This window comes from Balaenoptera physalus, assembly GCF_965194825.1.
Source record: "Balaenoptera physalus genome assembly, chromosome: 5".
NCBI classification, from domain to species: domain Eukaryota; kingdom Metazoa; phylum Chordata; class Mammalia; order Artiodactyla; family Balaenopteridae; genus Balaenoptera; species Balaenoptera physalus.
Window position 1 is genome coordinate 47,416,673 of NC_138884.1, and position 19,384 is coordinate 47,436,056.

General features: G+C 42.7%; 1 protein-coding gene and 1 long non-coding RNA gene across 2 annotated transcripts in view; one reads left to right on the forward strand and one right to left on the reverse strand.

The window, feature by feature from the left end:
• LOC309661713 (placenta-specific gene 8 protein) overlaps positions 1-4,169 on the reverse strand; it is a 31,746-nt gene extending 27,577 nt beyond the window's left edge. The window contains exon 1 of the mRNA XM_082463672.1: positions 4,019-4,169. The gene's annotated coding sequence lies outside the window, so the exon portion shown is untranslated. The remainder of the gene's footprint in view (positions 1-4,018) is intronic.
• LOC309661738 overlaps positions 1-19,384 on the forward strand; it is a 31,297-nt gene that overhangs the window by 3,477 nt on the left and 8,436 nt on the right. The window contains exons 2-3 of the long non-coding RNA XR_014264235.1: positions 9,164-9,298; positions 13,280-19,015. This is a non-coding gene — a long non-coding RNA (uncharacterized lncRNA). The remainder of the gene's footprint in view (positions 1-9,163; positions 9,299-13,279; positions 19,016-19,384) is intronic.

Here is a 19,384-nt window from a genome sequence, read left to right on the forward strand (position 1 = left end):
GTACGTGAGTTGTGTACCCGGCCGTCTCCTCTGCTGGGACCTGACTTTTTGCCCCCGAATCCCTCCGGGCAGGCAGCGCGGAGCCCGCGGGCAGGGTCGGCCGCAGTCAGGGCGCGGCCAGCTCCAGGCGGCTGCATCTCGCGGACGCGGGGAGGGTCCGCGAGGCTGGGACCCGGGCTGGTCAACTGTCGCCGTACGCGGCTGGACCTGCCGGATTTGGTGGGAGCCGAGATTGGCCGGACAGGCGCGAGGGAGCCCGGGGTCTGGGACAGGGTCGGGGCGCCGCTGCCCGGCACCCTGCCGCTCCGCCAGCCGCGGCCGCTCCGTCTCACCAGGCATTTGTAATACATTATGTAAAGTTTTCATCAGATGAGTGGGCTGATCAGCTCACTTCTGATCAGGAAGTAAGACAGAAAGAAACTATCATCACCAACCCCCTGCCCCTGGCCCCGCTGATTTTAACACCTCTTAGGTGGTCCCCAGATTCTACTTCTAGTGCACATGCCTGTTTTTCGGTTTAGTAAGAAGCATCCACAGCTTTCTAAACACACTCGTTCTGTGGATTCATGAAACAGGAGATAAAGAAACTGCAATTGTGCCATTTCTGTTGCTCACGCTTTTTACAGTAATCACCTTGGTTTTGGGAAAAGGAAGCTCCCAGTCCTGGGCGTAAGCTCTACAAGGGCAGGGAATTTTTGTGGGCTGTGTTCTCTGAGGTAACGCAAAAGCTTAGCGCAGGGCCTGGCACACAGTAGGTGCCCATTAACACGCCCGCCACCGCGGTCTTAGTGCGTGATGCCCGCTGGAGCCGGTGCACATCAGACACAGGCTAGTGCTCAGCCCTGAAAACCACTTAAGCAGTGGCAGTTCTCCCTAGAACTCCTTTAGACCGCCAGACATCCTATATCCCAAACCCCAGTACTCACATGACAGAAACCATAGTTTTGGGTGATAGCTTCCCATATTTGGGACCTGGGAAGAAGAGGTGTTGCAGGAAATGCTTTAAAAAAAGGAAATTCAAACTTTCTTTTGTATTTCTTTTTAATAATCAAATATCAGAAAAAAACAGGAAAGGCTATACAAAATGTTCGGTGGTTATCACTAGGTGATTGGCTGGTAGATATTTTTAACTTTTATCTTTATAATTTTGTGCATTGTCTGAAAAAATTTTTTACAATTAGCATTTATTCCTTTTATAATCAACACAAGAAATACCCACTTTGGAAACAAAAAGCAAATGCAGTGACTAAAAAAAAAAAAAAAGTAAAGGGTTGTGCTGATTATCCTATAGCTGTCTGAATTTTTTCTCCTTAGCCCCTGGCCAGTGCCTGGCACAAGTTGGCATTCAGTAACTACTTGTTGAATGAATGAACTTATACCCTTCCCACGATCTCTCTCAGGAAAAACATGTTCATTTAACTTGCTTATTTTTTAAGAAGTCTATGCTGTGATTTTGAATAGAATGATCTGAAGATTTCAAAATAAAAACTTGCCTGCAATTATCTAACCATCCTTTCTTTTTCCTAACTGTCCTCACTCAGTATATACTTTATATATCTGTGTATTCAGATTGGCCGCTGTTAGCCCTTAAAGCAGAGACTGGAGCATTCTCTGAGTGCCTTTGAAGTTGAATCAATGGTAAACTGCACATTTTGCAGCCAGCAGCTTCATCGGAAATATCCATGTGCTGACTGCCAGTTAGTTTGTACCACAGTTTACTTTCTCAGTGTAGTGGCCTCAACAGTCTTTAGCCCCAAAGTCAAAAGCTCTCGGTTTCTGTTTCTTTCACTACTTTTGACTTCCTTTTTTGAATACGGAAAACTGGGCTCCCCAGGTGTTTCTGTGGACTTTAGCACCGAGAACTGAGCAGAGATTGGGGGCCCCGGGAGGTTTCAAGGTTCATCTCTAGTGAAGGTTACCTACAGCAGGGGGGAAGGCTACTCTATCCGGCCCAGCCCAGAACAACAGCACTAGGAACCAGCGCCCCAGACTTCTTTTTGACCAATGTGGCTTATTCTGAAAGAGGTCTTGTAACTTCTCACATGAGATTTCTTACTCCAGAAAGAGCTCCCTGATAGCTATCAAACAGAAGAGAAAACAAGCACACTTACTCCTGTGCAGCTCTGTGGTTTAAATATCATTTCACAATTCTAGGGATCCTTTAGGTTGCAATAAAATATAAAATAAAAACGAACTCAAAATATCCTAAACGGTTGCAAGTCTCTTTGCTTCAGCCATTAAAAACCCAATAGTCTTTAACCTTAACCATTCAAGGTAAAAGATCGACAGCAGGAGTTGAGGGGAAGATAACAAAAGACAACTTCCCTGAAATCACTTTAGTGCCCAGTAATGTTTCCAAGAATTTCTGGGACCTTGTCTACAAGCTTGTCTCCTCCGTTCAGTGGTCTTCAGTGCTTACTGTGCGCGTAAAAGCCACTTGGAGAGTTTGTTTACGATGTAGATTCCTGGGCACTATCCTCCGAGATTGTGATTTAGGTGGGATGGGCTGGGGTCCAGGAATCTGTACCGAGCACCCTCAGGGCTGCTGCCCCTATGGCATAGGGTGCTGTCGTGTAGAGAAATGTGGCCCTCTGCATGGACGCAGCTTGGTGAGAAGTAGAAAAATACCATCCCCTTCTCCAGGCAGGTGTAGCCATGCCAGGGCCTCCAGCTTTCCCGAGGAGCACAGGAACTAGCCCCACTCACCCCTGGGCTGCCTGCCCACGCAGAGGCCTGGCATCTCAGGAGATTCCAGCATCAGTGCCCTTACAGAGGACACTTTGTAACCCACGGTCCTGGGCGTTTTTATTTCTCTTCTGTTAAGAATAACTGCAGATCCAACCCACGTTAGCAAACATTACTGGGCACCCAACGTGTGTAGCGCTTGTGTTAGATATGGTAGGGGTTCAGGAGAGTCTGTAGTTTCCTCTCCACAGCCGGTAGCTCTGCCCATCACTGAGGGACCACACAGCTGTTTCGTTTCATGTTGTCTTTGATGCCACAGAGCAGACAGGTGATGAAAAAAGTTGGTGGGGGCCACTCCGGAGAAAGGAAGAATGGAGGCAGGAGGAATTGAAATGGGAATCTTGGTGGACAAGCTTTGAAGAGAGACTGAGACCCCTTTCTTTAGAAGACCCCTTTTGTGGAATGCCCTCAATGCCCAGAAACCTTGCAGGATTTGGCCCACATTTTAAACACCCTAATTTCATCCATTAGTTTTAGTTACAACTAACCTTATACCTGTCTCCCCTGCCCTGGAAAACCTCACTCTTGAGAAGGACAGCCCCTATCTTATTAATATTAATTAGTATTAATCTACTACATTAATTACATTAATATTAATCAATATATCGCTTAGATTTTCCTCTTCTTTCTAGTGTTTATCAATGTTAAACTTTAATTTTTTTTTTGCTTTGATTGAAACATTTCCATTTCCTAATTTCTCATCTCAGAAGTTAACAAATGTGAGGTGAGAAGGGTCTCTTTCTTTATACATATAAATAAAGCACCAGAATTTAAGTTTGAAGCCTTCTAGTCTGTTTTTCTTACTGTCATACCAAAAATTCAAGGATTCTCATGATTCATTAGCTAAATCTATAAAATCCCGTCTTCTTTTTCTAATGGAAAAAAAATCAAGCAAAATAGTTTCAAAAGACAAAGAAATTAGACTAGCACAAGTAAACATGCCTATGTATGAAATAAAGAGTGAAATTAATGATCAAGTTATAAACACAATGCCTAATATATATATCCTGCTGAAAGCAGTAGTTGATGACGATTCAAGACTACCTTATGAAAAGCATGGCATCTCACACATGCCTGGCACATGTTGAATTTGACTAACTTAACTAAATTTAAAGCAATTAGATAAGAGAACATTGGTCTTTCGGCTGAACCTCAAAATATTGCATGTTAGAAATAATAACAAGAAAATCAAATACTTTCCCTCCCCCCCGCCCCCCCCCCCCCCGGGGCTAAGATAAGCTTTTAAAGAAGCGCTTCATTTCAAAGTACTTACAGTTAAGAAATAGGTCTGGGCAGGCTGTATCTTGTGGCTTGAGTGAGAATCTCACTAGAAGTGAGAGATACAGGAAAGAAAGAAGTGTGTTTCCATCGCAGTATGCAGTACAAAGTACATAATGAGTGGTTTTTCATTGGCCAGTGCAATCTGGGCAGAGGAGTGTTCAAGGTATGTTCTGTGATTTTGAAAACGAAAGCATTTCTTGCCCCCAAAATTGTGTTCCTTCTCCTACATTGTGGTAAGTACACTCATGTATCTTTTTAGGGGGGGGGGGGAAAGGATTTGATTCATTATATAATTTGACTGGTTTTACATGTCTGGCAGAGCTTAACAATTTTTAAATTTTACTTTTTCCCTTTAATACAATAAATAAGATTTAGTGTGTATTTATTACCATTTTTAAATTGGGGAGCTTGTAGGTAGGGTTAAGGAGAAAACAGGCTATCTGGAATTCCATACCTAATCAGACACTTTTCTTTTTTTCTTCTGCCTCTTTGGACTCCTTTGTTCTCCCTGGCATTGGTTAAATAAATGCCTACTAAGTGTTAGGCACTGTACTAAATGCTTTTCATGTATTAATTTATTGAATTCTCCTCACAAGTCTGTGGGGTAGGTATGATTATCATCCCCATTTAACTGGCAAGGAAACTGAGTCACAGCAATGCTAAGTGGCTAGAAGTTGGCAGCTAGGAACTGGCTGAAAAGGGACTCTGTGTCTTTGGAGGTCTGCACCACATCCTGCCTTGCATTCTCACCCTGCAGTTTGACGCTAGCCTTGCTCTAGTGGGAAACATCTGCCGTTCCTCACAACCTCAGAGGGAGTGAGAAGGCTGGCCACTTTCATTTCTGAAAGGCTCAAATTACGGAATCAGAAATCAAAATGTTATGAACAGGTATTTCCAAAGGAAGAAATTCAGACATAAAAGAAACGGTGTAAAGAGATTGGGCGTGATGTAGTAAAAAGTGCCATAGTTTGTAGCTGAGCTGACAGGGGATAAAATCCTGTTAGCTGTGTGGACTTGGAAAGTCAACTAAAAAGTCTAAACTTCGGTTTCCTTACCTCTAAGATTAGAAAAATAAGGTTTACCTACCAAAGTCATTGGGTGTCATTGATAAGGCTTAGTCTGTTTTATTTTATTATTATTTTTAAATTAAAAAAATTTTTTTTTTTGGTCACGCCGCACGGCACGTGGGATCTTATTCCCTGACCAGAGATCGAACCCGAGCCTCCTGCAGTGGAAGCGTGGAGCCTTAGCCACTGGACCGCCAGGGCAGTCAGGCTTAGTCCATTATAATGTTCGATGTATGTTAGCTGATATCACTGAAAGACTGTTGAGATACCAACTATAATCTGAAACAATGATCCCCGCCCCCAGCACACCTCCCACCCAGGTGACATCCAGTATTGACAAGGTTTTGCGAAATGGATGATAGACTCATTGATTTTTGGTGGCATTATAAATTGGTACTCTCTTTTTGGCAGGCAGTATTGGCTATATACATACGTAGCAGAATCAAAAAATAGACTTATCCTTTGGCCCAGCAATTTCACTAAGAGTGAGTGTCTTCTTAAATTCTGTGCCCATAGGCTTTTTGTTTACCTCACCCTGGTCCCAGGCCTGAAAGAATACAGGAAAGAAAAGGTCAAATCATGTCAAGTCTGTGTTTAGCCTGCTATGCTACCCAGGGTAAGGGATAAAAGAGCTTAACTACACAGTCTATCCCTTTGAGCTACGCTGGGGACAATGGGAGAAGAACACTCAAGGACAGTGAATTCTATGTGAAGTAAACCTTTTTTAAAATTTTGAAACAATTTTTGACTTAACAGAAAAGTTGCAAAAATAGAAGAGTTCTCATATGCCCTTCACCTAGCTTCCTTTAAAATTAACATCTCATGGGCTTCCCTGGTGGTGCAGTGGTTGAGAATCCGCCTGCCAATGCAGGGGACATGGGTTCGAGCCCTGGTCTGGGAAGATCCCACATGCCGCGGAGCAACTGGGCCTGTGAGCCACAACTACTGAGCCTGCGCGTCTGGAGCCTGTGCTGCGCAACAAGAGAGGCCACGATAGTGAGAGGCCCGCGCACCGCGATGAAGAGTGGCCCCTGTTCGCCGCAACTAGAGAAAGCCCTCGCACAGAAACGAAGACCCAACGCAGCCAAAAATAAATAAATTAATTAAAAAAAAATACATCTAAGACAAAAAAAAAAAAATTAACATCTCATATAGCCATAGTAAGATGATCAAAAATTGAAAATTAACATTGGTACAAGAACATTAACTCAACCACAGACAAAACTATTTGAATCTTAATAGTTTTTCCATTCTCTGTTCAAGGATCCAATCCAGGATTCCACCCTGCATTTAGTTGTCATCTCTCTCTTTAGTCTCCTCCGATCTGGAGAAGTGCCCCAGGTTTTTCTTGCTTTACATGACTTTGACATGTTTGAAGAGGACCTATGTGGAATTAACCTCTTCTCCAAGGAGCCCTGGGTCTTTTCATTGGAGAACGGTATTTAGAAAAGATCTGGGTGTTAGGCGGGCTCATTGCTGTTGGATTCTCATTGATTTTAGGCTCCTTCAGTAAAGAGAGGTGATATATGTGTATTTACTTATACACATGAATGAATGTGTATACTTGTACATATATGGATATGCGTGCATACGCCCATCATTATCAATCAAAACTGTGACTTCACACTGATACCTCTAATTCTAATCCAATTCCACGAGGTTTAATTCTAGCTTTCCTCGTTGCCTTATTTTAAGTTCTTTTTCAGGCAGTGAAAAACTTAGCTTTCATTATCTACAATATATTTACTTATTTGTTCAATCCAACCCTTTTATGTACACATGATGCTTTCAGACTTGCTAATCGACACCTCTGTGAGAAGCCAATTTACCAACTAGACTACAGTGTTGTGTACAGTTCTTTTTGCTTTTTTAGCTTTACAGGATCAAGTCAAAACACTGTTTTCCAAAGTTACTTAGGTTACTTCTTTTCTTTCCTGTCCCCTTTGGTGTGGTAATGTAAGATCTATTCAGAAAAAGGTCACTCCCTCTTCATCTCTGCTGTCCTGTTACCATCCCCTCACCCCCCTTTCCTATCCATCCCCTGTCTCTTTAGTTTCTGGTTTATCTTCCTTTATCTATTTTGTACTTATGTGGAGAGGGACTGAGACCCAACCCACAGCCCCAGCTTTGCACAACTTTGTGAATATACCAAAACCCACTGAATTGTGCTTTAAAAGGGTGAATTTTATGGTATGTGAATCATATGTCAAATTTTAAAAAGCTGTGAGTTAGAAATCCTTTTTATTCTTTAAGAGGAAACAGCTGGAGCTAAGCTCTGTGTTCAATGCCATTCTCTAATCAGCATCTGGAATAACTGGAGCTATCATTCATATCGAATAGAGGGCCAGGTTCTTGTGAAATTATAATTAATATTCTTCGAGCCAGAAAACTGGCCATGATATAAAACTTTTCATAGAAAATTTGAGCATCTCCAGATGCAAATGAGGGCAAAACATTTCTATTTCTCAGGCTTTTATCAGGTCACGTGTAAATGGATCTTGATTTCCTTTGCTTGTCCTCTGGGCCCATTGTTACAAACGTTGTTAGAAATCTTGGCAGCTCTGCAGAAGAAGTCACATCCTGTCTGAAAAAGGATGGATGCCAAAGCTCGTTTTGGTTTATGAGCTCTTGTTTTTTAGTTAACGTATACAAGTCATTAACCTTCCTGTGGAGAGAAGACTAAGAGCCTGTTACCTCTAAATGGGGGGGGGGAGCTGGCTTATACAGTAAGTGCAGCACAGAGAAAGGGTCCAGCTCATGTAGTTACGTCTCTATCCAAACATTCTCTCCCAGGGAAGGAAAATGAACAAATAAAGACCAGATGATTTACAACATGCTTGGTAAAGGAGAAGATCAATATTGCAAGACGAATTTCTGTGGAAATCTATTTCTGTGCTTAGATGCTCATTCACCCCCAGCTCATGCCAGCAACTCGTCAGTTTATATCTGGTGGAAATACATTTCCAGAAGGTTGCAACTGAGAACACAGTTTTATGATAATGAGGAGGTGCTATGGAAGAAGTTGTGACATTTGTTTCCCTATATCTTATTGTGGGAATCCTAACTGCAGATTAAATTCCTGTCCTTCTGCAGCTAGATGGAAGTTTCTCCATTTCTTGGAGGGACCCTGTCTCCATACTCAGTGGCTACAGACTTGTAGACAGGCCCAGCTTTCTTCATGAAATGTAGTAACTTCCATTAGGGAGAGGCTGTGTGTAGGCTGCAAGTAACAGAACCCACTTACCTGCCCCTTTTTCCCAAACAAAACATGAAAATAAGAAGCAAGAGCCTGAGGGCAGGGATATAAACAGCCCTTCAAGATGACTGGAACCAGGGACTTGAATAGGGTTGCGATCTCTTTCTGTCTCATCTTTGTTCTTTTTTATTGCAGACTGGCCTTGTCTGAAATAGGGAGTGGGTGCCTGCCTCAGGACAGACAAAATCATATAAAATGATGGGACTTATCTTGACAGGCTGGAAACTGCAAAGATTCAACCTGTGGTAGCACAATGTTAACGAAAATAATCAAACAATCTCTGATAACAAAAGAGTTTTATTTGAGCCAAACTAAGGATTAGCCTGGAAGCCAGCTTCCCAGATTACTCTGAGAAGCTGCTCCAGAGAAGCACGGTTTCCAGCACAGTTTTATATCTTGTCAGAACAAAGAACATTAAACAAGTTAAGGATACATATCTTCAAGGTTTCAAAAACAAACAAACAAACAAACAAAACACACATAGATCAGCACGTATAGAAAAAACAAAACAAAACAAAACACATAGATCAGCACAAGTCAGCATGGCCTTGGCACCTGGGAAGGGAGTCTTATCCTCAAAGGAGTACCAGGGTTAGTGTCCCAGGAAGAGAGGCATTTCATCTTTATTTTTCACTTGGACATTCTTTACTACTGGTCAATGTGCCCTTTTCTATAGTAATTAAAGCAGATATACAATGTATGTTTGATAGGTCACAAACAGGCTATTTTAGTTAGCATAAAATTCAAGTTAACTCATGCATAAGCCAGGATGACTTCCCTATATCTCAATATGTGGAAATTTCTTTTATCACAGGCTTGCCTGGCACTTGGGAGAAGCACACTGAAGAGGAGGGCACAATTGACCCAGTGTGTCCCTTGGTCCCTGTGTGATGGCTCAGTAGGAACCCAGGAACTGAGCTGTGTGTCACTGGCATCCCACTGCACTCAGGTGACTGCTCTGTTTTTACTTTTGTGTTTTTGAAATTGATAAAACTCACATCCTGTTCTCTACCCATAATTAAGAAACGTGTACATTGCCCAATCGTTGAATCTAATTCGTTTTTTAAAAAATCAATGTGAATATTATTGTGACTCTGTGATTATTTTTAAAGGCAGAGCCAAACTTCATTTTTCTTTATCCATTTAACACACCCTTACTAGTTGCTGGGCACTTTTCTAATCACTCTGCAATTATTAACTTAGTCCTCATGACAGCCCTATGATGAAGGACTCTTATTAACCTTATTTATTTTTTTTTTTTTTAAATTTATTTATTTTTGGCTGTGTTGGGTCTTCGTTTCATGCGAGGGCTTTCTCTAGTTGGCGGCAAGCGGGGGCCGCTCTTCATCGCGGTGCGCGGGCCTTTCACTGTCGCGGCCTCTCTTGTTACGGAGCACAGGCTCCAAACGCGCAGGCTCAGTAGTTGTGGCTCACGGGTCTAGCTGCTCCGCGGCACGTGGGATCTTCCCAGACCAGGGCTCGAACCCGTGTCCCCTGCATTGGCAGGCAGATTCTCAACCACTGCGCCACCAGGGAAGCCCTAACCTTATTTTATGAGTGATGAAACTGCCAGGCCGAAAAGCAACAAGCAGAAGGTCACAGAGTTAGTTAACTGAAGAGTCAGGATTTTTTTTTTTTTTCTCTGAAGTTTCTATTCACTTATTACGTGCTTTAATCATCTTCTCGATGCCAGTTTCAAATCTTGGGAATTCTGTTTTCCCTGGATTGCTCCTTCCTAAAAACCTGTATCTTCTTGCCCAGTTTGGGCTAGTTGTTCTCTAAACCTGCTGGGTTTCTATCCACCCGAATCTTTTCTTTATTTCTCCCCAGGATTTTTCAGATTCTAAGTCATCCTTTTTCATGGTTCACTCTCTCATTTAGCTCAACTGCATTGAATGTGACTTCCTAAGACAGGAAGTATGGGAAGTGCATTTTTTGAGTCTTTGCGTGCCGCAAAAAATTTTTTTATTCTTCCCTCACACTTTGTCGTTCAACTAGACTTATAATTCTATGTTTAAAATAAATTCCCTTATGGGAAGGAGGAATGAGGTGGAAGGGGAGACTCAAGCCAAGAGAAGGCAAGGAAGAAGAGGGAAAAGAGAGAGAGAGAAAAAGAGAAATAGAAAGCAGAAAATAAGATGGCAGATTCTCCCCCCCAGATGTAATACTCACTTTAAATACCTCAGTTAAAACACAAAGTTCTCAGATCAGATTTTTAAAATAAAGAAATAGAACTAGCCACATGTTCTAATCAAGATTTGCAGGAACATAATATACAGAAACTTTAAAAGTCAAGGGATAGATAAAAGTCTACCAGGCAACTAGCCAAAAGCAAGCTAGTGTCACTGTATTACTATGAGACAAATAATATTATAATGCAGTGAAAGTGCATGGACCTCAGTGGTCTCTACCCACATGGGTGAGCTCAAAAACACATGGAAAAAAGCAAGTCAGAAGAATACACGTGGTAGAAAGATATTTATAGAAATTTCACATAATGAATATATGTTTTACAATACATATTTCCAAACCAAAATTATATTGGTCATCAAGACATGCATATGTGGTGAAACTATAACGGAAATCAAGGTAGGGGAAGAGGGGGCAGGTTCAGGGTGCAGACCTCAAATATATCACAGGTACTGGTGATAATAAGTATCTTCAGTGGAGTGGAGGATTCATGGGTGTCCATTTATTATGATTTTGAAGCCGTTTTTGTATGTTATGTGCACTCTTATCTACAAATTTCCTTTGGAATTTTGAAGGCATTGTTCCATGGTCTTCTACTATCTGATGTGACTGAGGAGAAGTCAATCTCATTCTTATTCCTTTGTAAGCAATATGTTTTGGGAAGCTTTTAGAATTTTCTTTTTTATGCTTGTGTTTCTGAAATTTTACAATAAGATATCTAGTTGTAGATTGTCCCCTTTTCATTGTGCTGGCTCCTTTCACTGCAAAAACTCATATCCTTCAGTGCTAGGAAAATCTCATGTTATTTCATTCAGCTGTTGCTTCTGATGCCAGTGCATGTCTTATTCCATCTTCCATTGTTTTCAGTATTTCTGAAACAGTCTCCGGGATTTTACAGCAAAGAGCATCTCCCACTACTTTTTAGCCTCCTCTATAAGTATTCTAGAATATAACTTCCTCTAGTTTTTCTTCAACTACCATTTCTCCACCTAGTTTACATCTAGAAATTCACTGAACTCTCTCCTTTCTGCTGATGACCCTCTTCCCAGTCTCTTGGTTTTATTTTTTACTTTTTTTAAAATTAATTAACTAATGTTTCTTTTTTCTTTTTTTTTTATATTTATTTATTTGGTTGCACCAGGTCTTAGTTGTGGCAGGTGGGCTCCTTAGTTGCGGCACGTGGGCTCCTTAGTTGTGGCATGTGAACTCTTAGTTGCAGCACGCATATGGGATCTAGTTCCCTGACCAGGGATTGAAACCGGGCTCCCTGCATTGCGAGCGCGGAGTCTTATCCCCTGCTTCACCGGGGAAGTCCCCAGTCTCTTGGTTTTAACTATAAGTCTCCAGGGATATTATTTAAATGCTCGTTTGTTGGCTCTTTAGCACAAAGCTTCTCCATCAGTTTTTCTGAGGTGCAGAGAGAATACCAATGGGGGAGGATTGAGTAGAGCCAAGGGAATTGGAGCCAGAGCCTGGATGAAACCATACCTGCATACCTGAATGAGCACCCAAAAATACCCTGTACTCACTAACTGTGTAATCTTGGACAGACAAGGGGATTCTCTTACCTGTGCTTTAGTTTCTAATGGAGGTAATAATACTAGATACACCAGTGAACAAATAGAGGAAATCCCAGGCTCCATGCAATTTATATCAAATGCCTTCCCCCTGATACACAGACTGGCACTACCTCCCCACCACAGTTTAGCTCTATGGAGGAGGGTTTCTCCTGGAGAGAGGGAGGGTTGAACATCTTGACTGCTAAATCAGGATAAACTGGTAGCAGTGGGTAGCCATGTGTGTGGGCACTTGGGGTGAATTGAGTCTGTGCTCTCCCCCCCCCCCCACAGTGCCTTTGCACCTACTCTTTTCACTCACTGCCTGCACTGCCCTTCCTGTCCCTCTTGGCTAGTTGATTCCTAATCATCTTCTAGATCTCAACTCAATTGTCAGTTTCCTTGAGAAGCTTTCCCAGACCTTGATCACGCCAGTCAGGTCTCGGTACTGTGTATTCCTTTCTGTTAATACATCCCCCCGCTAGACCACCTCCCTCATGTGGTTTCATTGTATGACCTCTGCACAGATTCCTCCTAAATTCCCCGCCCCCAACCCCAGGCCTTCCGTCTTGCCTCTCATCTCAAGAAAGTGAAACTGTCCAGTATTTCCTCTGCGTCTTGTTAACCCAGGCACTGTTTTCTCGCTGACAAAGCCTTGTTTGTTTGGTTCTACTGATTAAATGAATTCGATTTCTCTTCTACTATTATTTACTGACCGCTTTCATTATTTTTCTTTCTAAATATCGTGTCATTTACTTGGAAAGGATAATATAGGTAAATGGTACAAAATTCAAAACTATAAAAGAGTGCATCGTGAAAAGTAAGTCTCCTTTCCTCTCTGGTCCCCCAGTTACACTGTCCCCTTGTATGAAGATGTTCACTGATGCCAGTTTCTTTTGTATCCTACAGGGATAGTAGATGTACTACAAGGATGTCCATCTTGATATTGTTTTTTTCTTGTATACAATAAGTGTACGCTCCTCTTGGCTTTGTTTTTTGTTTTCGTTTTATCAATTTATCTTGAAGACTTTTGTTTCCAACAAAATCTAACATACAAAGTAAACCCAAATATGCACATCCTATACTTTTTCTTTCAAAGTATTTTATATGCTTTGTTTTATAGGTTTTATATACACGTTTTAATCATTTCTTTTTTTCTTCTTGTCCATTGTAATTCCTTGTAGTAGCTACCGATGTTTTAGAAAAGCATAATACACCCATAATGCTGTGTCTGTGATGGTAGAAGAGAATAAAGGGCTGGAGCAGTATCGAGAACGGCATCCCCTCCACAGGATCTCACCTGTGGGGATGGACAGGTGTGGAGGTAACCGCACCATGGTGAAGAGTCCACAGCAGAAAAAGAGTCACAGGTGGAATTGTGCAAGCTTTTTTCCTTTTTAAAAAAATTAATTAATTTATTTTTGGCTGTGTTGGGTCTTCGTTGCTGCGCTCAGGCTTTCTCTAGAGCAGCGAGCAGGGGCTATTCCTCGTTGCGGTGTGTGGGCTTCTCATTGCGGTGGCTTCTCTTGTTGAGGAGCGCGGGCTCTAGGCACACGGGCTTCAGGAGTTGTGGCTCGCGGGCTCTAGAGCGCAGGCTCAGTAGTTGTGGCGCATGGGCTTAGTTGCTCCGTGGCATGTGGGATCTTCCCAGACAGGGCTCGAACCTGTGTCCCCTGCATTGGCAGGCGGACTCTCAACTACTGCGCCACCAGGGGAGTCCCTCTTGCAAGCTCTTGAGCCCTGAAAAGATCATGGTTTCCCTGTCCTATCATTTCTAGTTCAAAATAAATGTTTATTATTTGAAATGACATATCATTTATATGTGCTGAATTTCAAATGCATTTTTAATTAAAAAATTTTAATTTTAATTGACAAAAAAAATTTAATCTTAGATAAATGATTAGAAGCGTCTTGTTCTTTCTCTTGTCTCTCGCTCTGTGTCCCTGTTTAGCTGGGTCCCTGGGCATGTGCTTGGTCAGCTTCTTGGGTCACCCAGAACTGGTGGGGTGAACAGCACAAGGCACGTAGCTGGGCATCACAGAGCACTGAGAATCCAGAAGTGAACAAGACACAATCCCTGACTACAGGTCACTCTCTCAGGGGAGACAGACAGCAGGGCAATTTCAGTCCCATGTGGTAAGTGCAAATATGCTCTGATATCACCCTGGAAGGGTCTTAACCTAGGTGGGATCCAAGTTAGTCTCAGCCGTATATTTCTAAATCACTAACCTCATTAATTATGTGTCAGTGTTCAAGGATAAGTTTATCAACATGTGCTGGGAGTATCTTATCGCAAGTTCCTATTACCAATTACATGCAATATAGCAGATTGCGTTTTTCAAAGATGGCCCTCCTCATGCTTATCCCACCCCACACACTCTTCTTACAATGTGACTGTGTGACTGATATTCTCACACGTAGGGGTGTGTGTTCCCTCTCTTTGAATCTGAGTGGAAGCCTGTGACTGCCGACCAATGGAGCAGCAATGGAAGTGATGCCATGTGACTTCTTAGCTCAGTCATACCAAGGATCTCCCCACCCTCCATGCTTGTCCTTGGAACCCACCACCGTATTTTGATGAAGACCAAGCTATATGGAGAGGCCACATGTGGGTGCTTTGGCCAACAGTCCCAGCAAGGCCCTCAGCCAATAAGGCAGCATCAACCACCAGACATGTGAATGAATGGACTTCAGATGGTCCCAAATCCTGGCCTTTGAGGCTTTGAACTGAGGATTAGGTATGATGGAGCAAAGGCAAGCTGTTCCCATTGATTCTGCCTGAATTCCTGACTCACAGAAAACACAAGGTACAATACATGATCATTGTTGTTTTAAGCCACGAAGTATAGGGAAATTTGTTATGTATGAACAGGTAACTAATACAATGCACAAAGCTATTTATGAGGATTTTTTTTCTTTTTGTAGAAAGATGTGAGAAATTGGAATGATGGTGAACATATTCATGTTTATCATTTGCAAAAAATTAAAGCACAGTACTTTTATTTGGATGTTGATGAATGAAGTGACATTTAAAAACTATCATCTAGTAAGATGCTTTGAAAAGCCAAAAGCAGAGTAGTTGGTATAAACATAACTAACACTCATGTAATTCATACAAGTCTTGAGAGCTCAGAAACTGGAGTAAACCCGAGCTGTTAAAGCCTACAGGTAATATGAGCCTACAGGTAAACAGCAGGGTCCAGCTTCCGCGAAACCCAGTAAGCACAATATTCAAACTTTAGTGTGTCTTGGAGTCACCAGTAATTGTGTTAGAAGTTCAGATTCCCACCCACTCCCTCCTCCCCTCCCCTCCCTGCCCAGGCCACCTCCCCTCCCCGGAGTATTTTCATGCAGGGTGGGGTTTGGGAATCAGTATTTCTGCAGTCTTCATGCAAGTTGACTACAGGCAACGCAACTTCATCCTATGTTAGAAAACGTGTGAATTCTGGCAGTGCAGGCAGCTTAGCCGAGGCAGGGATGACCAGGCTGGGCTCCCCTCTGAGCTCCTGAGAGCGGACGCCACGCCCCGGTGTCCATCCTCGTGTCCCGGGCCGGGCTGTGCACAGAGCACACTCGGGGGACATTGGCTGAGCCGAGGCCATCACTGTGGGTACTCCTAGAGCCGGGCGCTCCCTCCAATTTCACAGTGTGGCTGGCCCGTGCCCGAGCTCCCCAAGCAAACGCTTCCACGCCAAGGAAATCACTCATGCGGGAGTCTCATAAGAAATTTCTGCTGCTTTGTTTTTGTTTTGTTTCTAATTAGTAGAGATGCGGGAGTGAGTAGAGAAATCTAGAGAAAGTACAAAGGGAAACATTCCTTTACAGAAATTGTTGGTAAATGTTATTTATTCATTCTACAACAGCTTTTGAATTTAAGCTCCTTGAAATAGTCTTTTTTTTTTTTTTTTTTTTTAACTGCTTTGTCCCCAGAGCTTCACATAATGCTTGGCAAATGACAAGAATGATAACAAAGGTAATTTACTTTTCTTGGGCGCTTACTGTGTGTTAGGTACTCTTCTAAACACTTTATATATATTATTCATTGTATCTTTACATCAGCCCTGTGAGGTAGGTTCTAATATTATCCCCATTTAATAAGTTCATAAACTGAGGCACCGAGAGGCACCTAGTAGGCACTCAGTAAATACTTATTGAATGAACTATTTGTGGAGTGCTTCCTATGTGCAAAGCTATCTGCTAAGCTCTGAGGAGGGTAAAGAAATGAAGAAGACATGATCCTGTCTGGAAAAGGATCTGGGAAAAGGGTTTCCAGTCTCATATGCCAGCATGTTTGTGAGATTCCTGATTACACTGCCGGGAAGGGTGGACAGAGCCTGCTTCCTTCCATCTCCCACCTCCCGTCCTGCCATGAACTGACATTCTTGGCTGAAACTGTGAGAAAGCAATGCAAGTCAGCATGTCTTAAACAAAATGACCCAAGGATGAGATGACAGCCATTTCCTATAGAATGCCGGAATGATAATTTATTTCTAAAGAAATTCAGATAACTAAGCAATCAGTTTCCTGCAAGTGATTATTAATAGAGTGAACCCTTGGGACTTGACTGTTAGTGAGCCACAGCAATAAAGCTGAGTTCATTTTGGGGCTCAGAGGGACACAAGGGAAGTTTCTTTGTGTCTAGCCCTCTCCTTGTCCCCCCCCCCACTCCCTCCCCCTGCCCCATTTGTTATTCTAGCCTTTATCACCCTCCAAATGTGGAAAGGCGTGATCCAACAGTTGAATTTCCCCAAGATAGTTACCCTTTCATAGCCATCCACAGGAGAAATCATTTGCTGTCCCTCCCCACAGCCCTGCAAACGAGAGACCCTCTCCAAAAAAGCTCCTCCATTTGAGTGGCCCAATTTAAGTGTCTGCATATTATTTGGTCTCTCATTTTCGAAACACTCTCCTATATTCCTTGGTTTCACTCTCCCTTCACACAAACTGCTCCTTCTGAGTTTTGCTAACCTTCCCTTTTTTTAACTAATGTCCAAATCTTAGAGTTCTTCAGCCCTGGCCCTCAACCCTCTTCTTCTCTCTCTGTTCTTCCTTGCTCGTCTCATTCATTGCCATGGATTCAAGCACCAGTTTAGTGCCATCGAATCTAAAATTTGTATTTCTACCCTGGGTCTCTCCTTTGACTGAAACTCTTGACATCGCTGTCTTGACTCGTTCCCTTGGATGCCTTATACCCCTCAAACTTAAGTCCCAAAAGAGCTTTCAATGTTCTTGAAACCTCTTCTCCCATCCCACTCCAGTCTTCCCCATTTTGCTTAGTGGCTCTCTCCTCCACCTGGCTGCTCAAGCTGGAAAACAAATTACCCTGAATTTCTTCCCTTTCTTGATATCCTTCAGTTAAATTCATTGGTGTTTAGCTTTTCTTGATTGTGCCTCTCAAAGTTTAGACCTACATGCTTTTGAAAGCTGGAAACCTTAAAAAATGGCTATCTTTTAGCTGCCAGAAATTTGTATCTTTGCTGTCAGTGAAAATTGCAAATTCGTGGGGAAGATTCTTCTTTTGTTCTGGGAGAAATAATTTTGTTTTCAGTTTTAGGGGGAAAAGAGTAGTTCCTTAGTTTGAACGAATCATCAGATGTTTTAAAAGTATATCTTCAGGGACTTCCCTGGTGGTCCAGTGGTTAAGAATCCGTGCTCCCAACGCAGGGGGCCCGGGTTCAATCCCTGGTCGGGGAACTAGATCCCGCACGCCGCAGCTAAGACCCGGCGCAGCCAAATAAATAAATATTAAAAAAAAAAAAAAAGTATATCTTCATCAGTCAGGTCTAGAGGGATGAGAAGCAGATAGCTGCAGCAACTCATCAATCTGCTGCAATCCTCCAGGAGGAGCTTTATTGAGAACAGATGGACTACAGTTCTGACCCCCCACAAGGCAAAACACAGAGTGCCTCACGGCATCTGTGGCAGATTCTATTTTCCAAAGATGGCTGCAACAATAGCCCTTGTCTCTTATGTTCTTCAAGCGCCTTGCCACGCTCCACTGAGTCAGTGTCTGTGTCCCCTCCCTCTTGAAACTGGGTGGACCTTTGCCACTGCCTCAACCAAGAGAGTTCGGAAGAAATGAAGCTATGTGACTTCTGAAGCTAGATCATAAAAATGTTACTCACTTCCATATCGTTCTCTTGAGATGCTGGCCCTGGACTCCCAGGAACCACACTGTGAGGCAGTCCAAGCGGCCTGTGGTGTGGCTAACGTAGAGAGGAGCCCAGGCCCTTAGGCTCAAGCCCTGGCTGAACCCATGGCCAAGAGGCACCTCCAACTATCTTCCAGCCCGGGGGTGAGCTCTCCCAGTTCACACTGCATGAGCAGAGACAGAGTATCCTGCCCAAATTAGAGACTCTTGAGTAGAAGAAATGGCTGTTGTTGTTTAAGCCGCTAAGCAGCAGCAACTAACTCTGATATAGCATCCATGGCAGGAAGAATGTATGGATAATTATTACATACCCTGGAAAAGTGAGAGGAATTCTTTTGTGCTGTCTTTTGCTTTGTCAATTTGTCAATCTCCTACATGTCTTCTCCCCCAGCCCCAACCTCAACCTCCTCTGAGGTTGCTTCTTGGCTCTAGCAATTTACCTCTAGCATGCAGTAGCATTTAAGGAGGTTTTGATTTAATTAAGGGAAGTGGCCTGGTATGAGGGAGCCTTAGGCATTTGGAAGGTACAGGGTAAAGCGTAATATCGAGAGTGGGAGAAGGAGGCTAATGAGAACTGTTCTCAACCTCATCAAAGATTTTTTAAAAACCTTTTTATTTATCATAACTTTTAAGTAACTTGAAAGTAAGCTACATGGAAAGCACGTTATTTTGCTTAGTAGCAGAATTCCACACCCATCCTGCATCTTTGGGGCTATGGTTCCTAGGGCTAGAAGGCTGAGATGGAACTAAATTGCTCTGCATAAGAAAGGTATGTGCGCTGCACCCCACTGTTCATTGTAGCATTATTTACAATTGCCAGGACATGGAAACAACCTAAGTGTCCACTGACAGATGAATGGGTAAAGAAAATGTGATCTATATTGGAATATTGTTGGAATATTGTTCAGTCATAAAGAGAAGGAAGTCCTGCCATTTGCAGCAACATGGATGGAACTTGAAGGCATTATGCTTTAGTGAAACAAGTCAGACTGAAAGACAAATACCATGTGATGTCACTTATATGTGGAATCTAAAAAAACCAAACCAAACCAAACCAAAAACACCCAAACTCATAGATACAGAGAACAGATTGGTGGTTGCCAGCAGTGGGAGGTGGGCAAAAATGAAGGTGGTCATA